Consider the following 13,207-nt stretch of genomic DNA (forward strand, 5'->3'; position numbering starts at 1 on the left):
CCCTGTTTTTCAATATCCACGGTTTTTAGCGTCGTAATATACCCCACAGCACTTAATCGTGCATACCGAGACACGCTCTCTCGTCAACGTAGCTATCGCAACTAGCTTATAGAACACGCCTCTCACCAACACCACTGCTGCATCTACACCACCACCACCACCACCATTAATACTACCACACCATGACATGATCTTATTATCGTTAGGTCCTACCAACCCTGACCTGCATTCTCCAATGATATCCGATGTACATATGTATATATTGTATATACATATATATATAATAATAATAATACCCGCAAATATACGTGCATACGATACGTCGATAAATTTATCCAAGAAAAATCTGTCTGTGCGATACAAATGCATTCTGCAGAATGCCTAATTTCGTACTTTACCGGTAACACATAGATTTTTCCAATTATTTTCTACGAAACTTTAATAATTAATTTAATATTAAGACTCTTTTATAGAATGTAGATATGTATTTTGTATTTCTTCCTCTTTTACACGTAATTAGTGTCGTTAGAAACTATTAGAAACATCATTTACGATCGATACGGTTCGATGAACGCGGCTAAGTATATACGAAAGTTTCTACTGAAGTTAGTGAATATTGACTAATATCAAGCAGAAACTATGCGTCCCTGGAGCAAAACTCCATCGGACAAAGATCAAACGGTTTGTCATGGCAAATAATAATACACGTTTCATCAAAATCTTTAAACGTTTACAATCACTTTTTCAAATTGTTCTAGCTTGTCAGTTTAAAAATGATTTAGGTGTTACGACAATTAAAAATTGTTCTACGGTAAAATGTACGTTTACAGGGTGTTCAAAAAATAATCTCCCCTTAGGACTCAATTTTTTTCACGTTTATTTCCAGATTATCTCAGAAGGTAAGCCAAACAAATTTTTAACTAGACTTCAAATTTATGTTCAATACAATTCGTGTATTTGAAATAATCCCAAAATAAATCATTTAACATACGAGACGATTCATTTTAAGAACATTCTATAAATTCGAACGCGAAAATTACATAAAATTAATTAACACCCCCGTCAAGACGAATAATATCCGTTAATACTTTCGCGAAAGAAAATTAATGTACGCGAACGAACGGTAATTAAAAAAGAAACAAAAACAATAATAAAATGAAAAAAAAAAGCTGAAGAAGAAGAAGAAGAAGAAGTTGATTTAGGTTTTTATTTGTAACTTCGTTCTAGCTCAGAAGACGATGCTTCATGCTACAGGTAAACGTATATACGATAGCAAATTTAATCCCCCCACCCTCTTGCAAGTAGTATATCAGGGCACGTGTTTGATCTCCCTTAGAGAGAGTACTCTCAATCACTCCCTACCACCTCACACACCCCCTCTAACCTTGTACTTTTCGATAGATACTTGGAAAAAGAAAATGAACGCACCTGTAGTTGAGAGTCCACGTGCACGAAGTTACCGTCACAGAGCACGATTTTCCAATATCACACGTACTATCAACACGTGAGAGAGTAGCCATCACACTTAGAGACACACATACGCACACTGACATAGGTGTATACGAATGAGAAAATACGTCCATGAGTATGGACGTGCGAAATCTCGACTTTAATACCGTTTCTATATCGGAAAATCGATATTAAATATCGAACGTCACCATTGGACTGGTCTTTCCTTCTGTCTTTTTTCTTTTTTTCTTTTTTTCTTTTTATTTATTTTTTTTTACTATTCTATCAGTGTAACTTTCCACGATGAAAGACGTAAACGAAAAATAACGGGAGAAGAGAAACTCGATGTCTGTAAACTTTGAATTATTCCAAATCAAATGGTAGCATAAAAGTTATTGCGAATCGTGCGATATAAAATATTTGTCTCGTTAAAAAGAAGAAAAATATCTATAAAAGAGAAAAAAAAATAAGCGTAAAATAAAATTTTTAAGTGTACAACTCGTATTCGTTGGTAGTAAGGTTTCTAACAACAAAGTCTCGTAGTTGTGAAAACTCGAATGATAGAAGGACGACTTCGTGTCGAGGATGCCAGTTGAGAAGAGGATGTTTGAAACAAGACAACGAGAGAACTAGGACGAGATTAGATAGCTAGCTAAGATTAATTGCATGATATTATTGTCTTTGAACAATGGCTTTGAGAATTTCAAGTATTTTGAGAGGAAATGATATAAGAGTAAGAGTAAGAGAGAGAGAAAGAAAGCGAGAGGAATAGAGATACATTTTCGGTCGAATGTCAGAACTATTGTGTTTAGAAGTGTCCGAGTTATGATGATAGTTATTCTCTAACTCACTTTACGAAAGAAAACAAAACGAATAAAAAAGAATAATAAGAAGAAGGAACGTCATTAGTCATATTTTTAGTTATCCTTTTGAATGTGTATCATGAAGTATGAAGAAAAGGAGGATCGGAGTATAGAAGTGAAATAATAAATAAAAACAAAGGAAGGAAAAAACAAAACAAGTAAAAAGATTCACCTTGGTGAATCAAGGTATAGAAGGGTTAAGATTAGAAATAAGAATGTTGCCTAGCGAGAACGAGATTGATGTACATAGGAAACGTCTAACCAATGAAGAGACAGAACTAAAGATGAACTCTGAGAGTTGGGGGATGTGCATTGTTGCATTGACTCGTTGACGAAAGAAAAAGAGAAAGGTGGAAGGTTGAAGAAACATATGTATGTATAGAACATTGACGGTGACCTCACTCGTTCCACGTTTCTTTATTTGGCAGCATCGTGGGTGGTGACACAGAAAAATCTAACCAAGACTACAACTACCACTATTACTATTACTAATACTACTGCTATTGCTATTGTTGTTGTTGCTCCTATTGCTTTCGTTCGTTCGTTTGTTCCTTCCCTTTTCTTTTCTTTTTTGTCTTTCCATCTTTCCTTTCTCTCTTACGTCTTTTGGCTTCGAACCATCTTCTTTCTTCATTTTTTCCTCGTAAACCCTGTACGTTTTTATCCTACGTTTATCATCTCGAGAACGATGTCGAGAGATTTGTGTGTGGCAAGGTTTTATCGGGCTATCCTATATGAATATACAAAAACGTATTGAGAATAAAGAGAACAACGACTACTGACTTACGATCGGGGACAATGGGAACGCGTCGAATTAACACACTTTTCTTATTTTTTAAATCTACACATATCCCTATTTCTCTAATTCCTTATTAATTTTCAAAATGTTAGTAGTAAAATAAATGACAAAATAAAGAATTATTTTCACCTAGAATATTGTTTCGATTATTAACGTGACAAAATGACGATTTCTTTATACGATCAATCAAACGAGATGAAACGAATATTCAGGAATTGTCAGAACGTGAAAAAAGGAAACAACTAATATTATTTACCATAGAAAAAGACGAATTAAAATTGTCAATCAAATATGTATTCGAAACCTACAAAGAAACGACAGTTTTATTTTTCCTGATACACGGGAAACAACACATTTTGATCGACATAATGGAAAATGACAATCACACGTGCGATACTCTTCGTTTTTATTACAATCCATCGATTTTTAAAAAAAACGTTCGATAATTTGTTTTCATTTTTTTTTATAAAAATAGGAAACAGTAAATAGGAAAAAAATTGGATAAAATGTATCATTGTCTGTTACTTCCGTCCTTCTAGGAAAGTCTTTCAACATTCGTCTCGGTCAAGCTGCTTATTCTACTGGTGGTACAAAAAACGAAATGGTTTCTATACCGCAGAAAAGTAAACGTTTCCGATAACATAAGTACGGACACGTGAAGTAAATCGGTCTATCCATCCAGCTTTTCAAGATGTCCGAATATACGTTTTGAAAATCGTTGTTCCGTGGTAGCCGTGAACAGGATAAAAGATGGATCCCAATTTCTAAAAGTATCAACGACGTGCATATCATTTTTATTATATCTGCTGCATATTTATTTTCTATCATAAGCTTGCAATATATTATATTATACATGCAATAATATTTTATATTTTTTTTACTTTTTATCCCTTTTCGATTTATCATTTTTTTTTTCTCTTTCTTTAAATTCATTTTTAAAGAATTTTATCAACGTATAAAAAAGAATCGTTTTTAATATCCTATCTAACGAGCTGATACGAACGTACACGACCGAAATGATTCATTGAATCGAAAGAGAAACTTATTGGAGATTATGTAACGCAATGCGACTTGGCATAGAAAGACGTTCACTCTCGGTTGCTACGTAAGTAAGAAACGTAATCAAAATCATATTCTGTAGATGGCAGACGTTGCCTCGGCTAAACGTCTGTCAATTAATTTAACGGTGAATTCAAGCAAAGTTGTTACTTTGCTCGTGACAAGACATCTATTTAGATATTTCTATATATATAATATATTATATATGTACATAGCGAATTATCGAAGAAGATAAAGTATATTTAATCATATGATTCAGAATCTTTCATTATTCATAGTTGATTTATAAATAATGAAGGTTTATTACAATAAAACTGTACTTATCCGTTAATTCGCCACCCCGATGATTAAAATTTATTTTTCTCTCTCTGTTAAAGTATTTTACATTGACTGATGATCAGTATCCAAAAATATATTTTCTTCTAATAAATTTATTGTAATAAATTTGTATAAATAAATAAGTAAATCTCTTTTTATGGATTCAATCCACCTCGTGTTAGTCTCAAAACTTTTCAACCCGTCGTCGCTTATTATGCTCTCCTCCTTGTCAGTCCACTGTCATAATTAATTAATACATTGATGAAAAAACTATTGAAAAAATTATGTAAAAAAAATATATAAAATGGGGGATTACAAGGGTAAGACATAAAATGGATAAGTAATGAATCTACACATCTCGTTTGCAACTTGGTTTAAATCTGTCCTGCTTTTGCTAAATTCGTGAACGAGATTCTAGAACAAGGATAGGAATATACAATATATAAAGCCTACGATGATGTTTACGAACGAAACATGACAAGCACTATGTTATCGCGAAAGCGTTGGATTAGAAAATATAAAGGCGACGCATATAGCCGTGCAACAGGGTAGATCGTACGATGAAGATAGACGTATGCACGACAAGCGAATAGAACAAGAGAATCTACTTCGTCACACGATTGATAATTATCATAAACATAGACGTATGTTTGCTGATCGTTCGGTATCGTATCTCATGGTTGACATTAACGAGCATCGATACATCGCCTAATCGAAACATTCTCTATACGGTTTATCTTTGCTCGCACGAGAGAGAGACCATAGTTCAAAAAGTTAAATTATTTCTAAAATAATTAATTACATATTATTTTGCCTTTTTTTTTGATGCTATTCGTTCCCTGTTCAAACATTAAAATTATCAAAACTAATGGAAATGAATTGATTAACGCGTGCCATATTTAAGTAAAGTAAGGATCAATTTATTTTCTTTTTTTTTTAAGTATAAATATGTGTAATATTTTTGTCTAAATTATACTTTGTCTTTTATCGAATTGACATTGAATAAAAATTAGAATAAGAAAAATATAAGTAAAAAAAAACAATCATTTCGAGTGATCCGATAAAAATACTTGAATTTTACGAGTGTAAATCATGAGTTTTCTAGATTCTCTCATCGAAATCTCATCAAGTATAGAGAAAAAAAAGAAAGAAAGAAAGAAAGAAAAGAAAGAAAGGGGGAAAAAAGAGAAAGCGAGAAAAACCACAAACCGCTTTGGAAGGATGTACTTTATGAAATAAGTTACTTCCTCAAGTTCTTCAATTAAAAAACTTTTCACATTCGAAAGCGCGAACGATAGAAATCCGCGGAATCGTTCAACGACGCCCGTTTCCTTCTCTGCTGCTGCGATAAAAGGCAAAAGGGATTTTCGAAAGAACCGATATCAAAAGGAATAAATGTTAGACGAAGAGAAGAGAAATGAAAGATGGAGAAGGAAAAAGAAAAAATATTCTCTTATAAAAAAAAAAAGATCAAAAACAAGTCTTAGAACGAGTATAGTAAACGTCCAACTGTTTCTGTTGCATTTCTACAAACGATGCGCAGTCTATCTTTCTCTTACACATACATATATATATATATATATATATAAACCACTGGTATATCGACTTGTTATCGATCCAAGTTAAAAGTGCAAGAAAGAAGTAAAGAAAGATAAAAGTCAACAATAGATATCCGAAACAACACATTAAAGAAAGAAAATAATTTGTTCCTAGGTAGCCAAGTTCTGAATGACCGTCTACTTTTACAACTACTACAACTACTATTACTATTTATAACTATCACTATTATTACTATTACAACTACTACTACTATTTGCAGCTATCACTACTACTACTACTACTACTACTACCAAACTAATACTATTACTACAATAAGCACTACTTCTATTTCCTCTTCTTCTAGCTACTTTTTAGATTCCGGAAGTCCTCGGTCTTCTAAGTTTCTCTTTCTTCGATATTACGACTGTCAAAGGAAGAACTTTGGATTTCTACGAAATGAACCTCGTAATGCACTAGTTCTAGCTAGATGGTTCATGGCAACGTATACATACTTTGACATAGGAAGCTTTTGCCAACTTCAAACGCAAAGCAAAATATAGAAGGTATAAGAAAGAGAGAGTGGGAGGAGGGAGAAGAGAGAGGAGAGAATGCTAACCTCGTACAAAACTTACTACTCCGTTCTTCTATAAGCTTTTCCATTTTCATTCCTACTTTCCTTCTTTCCTTCTTACCGCATTTTCTTTCTTCTATTGCGTGCAAAGAGGGTGTTATAACCGAATGATGAAAAAAAAAGAAAAAAAAAAATAGGAAAAAGGGAAAAGTATTATAAATATCAAAATAAAGTTCTGGGTTGTTAGTGAACGACGAGCGAGAAAGAGATAGATACTTTCTTCCCTCTTGTCGTTTTCTCCCATAATGCGAACATTTATTTTTTTCTTTGTTGCCAACAAAAGTATACAGGAAGCTTCTTTCTATCGCCATAACGTAGTCGTAAAGCTTGCTTTTGTGTCGTAAATGTCGCTAGTATATAACATTTTGTTAGCTATCTCTCTCTCTCTTTTTTTCTGTTTTATTTTATTTGTTTTTGTTGGTTTCTCTTTCTTCCTTTCAAGCTTCGCGGAAAGCTATCTTATGAATATTTTTAACGAATTCCAAAATTATGAAAATTTCATGAGTCCTAAACATAGAAATTAATGATATATCAGTGTTTTAACGTGTATTTCGAAGTTTCGTTGTTAAATATCAAAGATACGATAATAAATGAATCGTTTGAAAATATAATATTATTTTATCTTTGTTTTATTTGTTATTTAAATAAAGTTTTTGAGTGGCGATGAATTTGATTTGTATTTTGAAATCCTACAAATATTTCTAAATTAATATCGAGTATTTAAAGACTTCATATACACGCATGGATAGAAATTTTGTTGGAGAACTATCGAATTGGCTTGATAATTTTATTTACATTAAATTTATCGCAATCCATTTTATCATAAAAGTGAAGTTTTCTAGCAAACAAATGGGAATCTGAACTTTGTAAATCGCATTGCGTGCATCGCGAACGTGAAATCTGTTAGAAAGTGAATAAAATTACAATAAGTACTACAAGAACGCGAGCGTTAATTTTTATCTTTAACAAAATGATTCATAACATTATAATAATAATAATAATAACAATAATTATTAATAATATATCAAAAATATATGAAAAAAAAAAACAAGTATATCAAATTTAAAACAATAACAAGAAAATAAATGAAAAGAATAGTTTCTTATCTATAAACAAAAAATTCGACAATGTTAAAGATTAAAATGCATTACGAAAAATACACGATCTATATCAATATCTTCATTTTATATTTAAGTTAAAAAAATTGGTAATGAAAGAAAGAGAAATTGGAAAAATATTTAAAAAATAATCCGCAGGTATTTAATGGTCAGGCTATGTCTCGCATATAAATTTTTCAAAGCGGTGATAAAAGCCAGCTATCCACTCGTATCACGTTTCTCTTTCTCTCTTTCTCTCTCTCCCTCTCTCTTTCCCTCCCTTCTCCTACCTTTTGTGATACTCACGAACGATCCGGAATCCGGTTATACGTATATCCTTGAACGACACCGATATGCAGTCTCGCTCATGAATTATTGATAAAGATATTGAGTCGAAATCTACCGTTGTCCGTGGCAAAATATCTTCGAAGAAACAAAAGTTACGAAAAATAAGAGGAAAATAAATCGAAGAATGATCGAACGAAAACTAGGCGCTAACTATAAACGAAAATAATATGCGTGATTAAAAATTGGTAAAATGAAAAAGGGATTGTTAGAAAAAAAGGGGGTTAGTTAAATCAAATATAAATAGATACGCGTTGAATCACCATTAATGTATAATCCGACCAGTAATTAGGATCGTATGTACAGGATTCCGATTCTGCCCGATTTGTACTTACCCTTTACCCCAATTCCCTACCTTCAATCCCCCGTCTGTCCCCCACAACGTAAATCGATCGATTGTTCCTATAGCAAATAGATAAAGCAGCCTACACGTTCGCAGAGAGAATTACTAGTTCGAACGTCCTTCTACTTGCTTAAAATTCATCTAGATTTTCATCGGTCATTTCGGGATTTTACCTGGTAGATACCACGTCAAATGTATTTCACAAACGTTGTTCTCTTTAATTAGCTCGTTGAAATTTATAGCCAACGATGAAGAGATTGGGTACATTCGATATTTCGCGTTACGCTCGATCGTATTCATCTTTGGTTGTATTATATATGTATATGTTCCTATATATACATACATATATATATATATACACGTAGATTTAACATTAGTTTATACGTATACGTACCAATACACAGGTATCGCACGATACGTTACTTACCGCAGCTTGAACTTCGGCATTATGTGGTTCATTACGGGCTTGATGTTACGGTCCAACACTCCATTGTCGGTGCAACAATATTCGTACTATGGAACCATTACTACTACTACTACTACTACTACTACTATTACTACTACCACTACTACTACCACTACTACTACCACTACTACCACTACTACCATTAACCACATACCGTTTTCCGCTATACAATAACCACCAATGCTGCCTATGTTGTTCACTAAACTTTAAAATAAGCTTCAATCGAATTATCGAACATAATTTCGACAAATATTCTTCTTTTCTCTTTGTTTCACCTTTTCTACCTAATTCTCTTATTTTCTTTTTTTCATCCCTTATATATATATATATATATATTTTTTTTATGTATGATTTATGGAGGAAATAATAGATTTCTTTTTTTCTTCCTAACCGTCGCAAAGTTTTCGGTCTAGACGACATAAATAACTATTTTTATTTCGAAAAGAGTAAATTAAAGGCAATGCTCGTAGCTAAAGGAAATATGTTTCCTTCGAGAGGAAAGAAAGCAATTGATTTGTTCTTATATCTAAAATAGTTTTGGCGATAACGAATTATCCAATTTGTCAGAAATACGGCTAATTAAATTTGTCGTTGTGGCTAAACACGCAAACAGACATTTCCACGCCACTATACACGTTATTTATACACGAATCGAAGTGTTACAATCGAGTTGTTCTATATCCAATTCACGTTGCGAACATAAAGGACTACCATGTTGTACAAGATAATTTATATGTATTATATTATAATAATATACGTACGTGTGCATGTGTGATAGACAAATTAAATAACGATTATTAAAAAGAAGGAGAATTAAAAGAAAAAGTTACTAAACATGATAAAACATTTTTCCAATCTTTTCACGAGCCGAGTATACAATAATAATGATATTTGTTGAACCTGTGTAATTGAATTTTTGTTCGAGTCTACAAAAAAAAAGGAAAGAAATTATGTAATATTAAAAAATAACTAGAAGCAATTTAAATAATAATTATATACATATATATATATATATATTTTCGGATATGACGGAAATAAAAATGTGAAATAAAATTAAAATTATGAAATATTAGAAATATGCAGGATTTGTGGGGTGTTTACCTGAAAACGATCAACTTTTATTAATGATTAAAAGTACATTTATTTGAATGTTTCGTTTTAAACATTTCTATAATTGTTTGTCTAGTTTTAAAACCACGTGGCATTATATGGGATTAATTGTTATCAACTTTTTTTTTTCAAGATTAGCTAGAATAAATGATCACAACCTCGGGAGACTTGGTCGTTTCATGGAAAGAGATAAGAGCTCAAGCTCGTTTCTCAATTTATTTCGTAAGACTCGGGTTACGATTTGTAACATTTCTCTTTATCGTCGATCTCATTCGTCCTGTTAAAACTCGTAGAAAACGTCTAAAAGAGGATTTTCGTTTTAATCGTAATAAATATATTAGGATTAATTCCTTCCTTTTGACACACATAAATAATATTTTGTCGCATAAGTGAATTATTTTATTCTTTTTTTTCTTTTCATTTCGAGTTAACACCAATGAATTATGTTCAAATCTTTCATTTTTCAATAAAGATAAAACGTTTGCAAAAACGATAAAACGATTCTGGAAAATATAATATATAAAAATATAAATAAATAAATAATACAATGTAAAATATTAAATTTACACAAAACGTTCTCGATAAAATAAGATCGTAGAAATAATTTTTGATCAAACGTCAAAATGATGCACGATTTTCCCGTACTCGCGAACATTGAATGAAAAATACGACAAATAATACAATGATCATCATATAACGCGATGAAATTCTATTGTTAGATCGAAATTATTCGAATCAGCTGTGGTGTGCATGAACATTCCTATTTCGAATTTCCATACACAGCAAGTTCTCCCAATCCACCTTTGTAGAAATTTAGTTTGTAAATTCTCGATCTATAATTTGGTCCTTCGATAAACATGGGTATAACATTTCCTCGTATCGTGGATTGTTATTAACATCCTACGAAGTAATACAGGTATTATAATTTAACCGATAAAAGTATGCGCCTGTCATCGAGGCCGTCTACGACTTTAGTGACGTCAGTTAAATTTAGTTATAGCCAAAATTCCAATGTACAATAGTCGTATACCCCCGTCGTATATTGTAACACGAGTATGAAAAACAACTCATTTTCTTCGTACTAGAAAATACTCAAGTTTATTTGTACCCTAAACGACGTGATGCGAACATTATAAAACGAACAAAGTATACGTCTAGGTACCGACCAAAAAGTTAATGCTCTTTTAAAGCCGAAAATGGGATACGATAAGACGAACGAGAGGCATATTTTTCATCGTTCTCGAAGCTATCGTAGAACCTGCACCGTCTTCTTTTACGATGTCATAGAATTTGACTGGAAAAGATATCGATTCGCTTACGAATCTATTGTAAAAAACATTATAGTTTTATTTTCTTTAATAATTTCCTAGAGTATCTTTTCGATGTTATTGAACATTACAATGAATTATCGGAAAATAGTGTTATTTCAATTATTAAAACTGATTGTGAGATGACAAAAGAATAAAGTTTTATGAAAAAAGAAAAAATATATAATATTACGAGTATAAGGTTTAATGTAGAAGAAATGACGAGAAATATCTCTGATAGAATCTTAAGCCAAGGTCAAAAAGATTCGACAAAGTTTGTTTGCCTTTAGTATGCGATTAGATTTTAGGATCGTCACTAGAGCGAACGATCGTATTACAAAATATAGCCAAAATCGAATTATCTCTTTAACGCGAGGACAACCTAGTTTCCACCTACGTTCTAACGTCTTCTTCGAGCTACGAACGTTCAAGAGGAAAATAGAAAGATAAAGAGAAAGAACGAGGGAGAACGAGAAAGAACGAGAGAGAGAGAGAAAGAGAGAGAAAGGGTGAGAAAGTATCGTCTAACAATACCTTTCCCGATCGCTAAACGTTAACGTTTTAACTCGTGGCGTGAAATCTCATTAATCAAAATATTAATACCACTAGGATCGTGTAATAAAAGTATTACACGAGATCTTATCGAACATTTCTCTTTGGTAATATTAACTTTTATATCAAATGTTTTTTTTTCCTATTTTTTCAAAATTCGTGTATCAGACGTAACGAATTATTCGATGACTTTTTTACACAAATTTAATATGTATTTATAAATGAATCGTACACGTCCGTAATTATTCGAAATAATCCCCATTATTGTCTATAAATTTGATCATCTAAATGACGTGTTTATAAAATGCTGACCGATCATTTTATATTCATAAGGTAGAATTTTTTTTATGAATAATTTAATATCATTCTGCAACACAAATTAATTGATACATCTAATTACTTTTTATTTCTTTTTCTTTATTTCTTGTCGATATATTAATATTTAATTTAAAGTATTATTAAGTGAAAATGTGTGTTTCCTTAAAAAACGAAAGTAATCGAACCATGCAAATCGTGTGTTCTAGGTTCGTAACTGTTCCTTCGTTCTTTTTGCGTGAATCATTCTCTCTCTCTCTCTCACTCTTTCTCTTTCCTGTTACATTTACATAGAAAAGGTATAAGACGAGATGGTAAAGGAGAGAAAGGGAGATAGAAAGAAAAAGAAGAGAGAGAGAGAGAGAGAGAGAGAGAAAGAGTAAGAGGGCACCTCTAAGGTTCATTTGTAAATGAAGGTTCGTCGTTCGCTTTATTACCGCTTTAACTATTCCTCTAGTCTCTAGGTAAGTGCATATTTATCTGCACATTTTTCACTTAACAATTTTCAACCAAATTTATTTAGAAATTTCTTTTTTTTTCTTTCTTCTTTTTTTTTCGTCGACCTTTATATTCACGCAACCTATAAAATTACCGACCCGTTTATCGAGAAAAAAAGAGAGAGAAAGAGAGATTGAAATATTTTAGAAGAAATATTAGGATTACATCGAATAGCAAAAGAGCAATATTTTCGAATAATCGTTTAAACCGGTAACCTACCCTATTAATATTAAATCACGTTGAAACGTTTTTCCAATCAAACGAATCCATATGCCTTTGAATACTTTATAACGTTGTATATACATATATGTGTATCTGTATGAAATTGTACGATTTCCAGAGTAATGTCACTTGCATTCAAGCACCAACATTTTAAACATCATATTCACACATGCAAACATACATTTGAGAAATATCTTATTTAGCGTTAGACTCGATCGATATTTATATTATTTCCAAGATAAATACAATGAAAATGGTATTTTTTCTTTAACAAACACAAACGAAATAATAATA

General features: G+C 31.8%; 1 protein-coding gene and 1 long non-coding RNA gene across 5 annotated transcripts in view; one reads left to right on the plus strand and one right to left on the minus strand.

Moving 5' to 3' along the window:
* LOC106792842 overlaps positions 1 to 13,207 on the minus strand; it is a 127,383-nt gene that overhangs the window by 65,298 nt on the left and 48,878 nt on the right. Inside the window, exon 1 of one of the 2 annotated variants that reach the window (XR_001382349.1) lies at positions 1,429 to 3,176. The exons of the other annotated variant lie outside the window; for it this stretch is intronic. This is a non-coding gene — a long non-coding RNA (uncharacterized LOC106792842). Of the gene's footprint in view, positions 1 to 1,428; positions 3,177 to 13,207 lie in introns of those variants that run through there. 2 annotated transcript variants of the gene reach the window in all.
* The window catches only part of LOC106792803 (small conductance calcium-activated potassium channel protein), a 149,431-nt gene that overhangs the window by 62,529 nt on the left and 73,695 nt on the right, over positions 1 to 13,207 (plus strand). The gene's annotated exons all lie outside the window — the stretch shown is intronic.

The sequence above is a fragment of the Polistes canadensis genome, unplaced genomic scaffold, assembly GCF_001313835.1.
Source record: "Polistes canadensis isolate GaletaPanama2010 unplaced genomic scaffold, ASM131383v1 scaffold_10, whole genome shotgun sequence".
Classification (NCBI taxonomy): Eukaryota; Metazoa; Arthropoda; class Insecta; order Hymenoptera; family Vespidae; genus Polistes; species Polistes canadensis.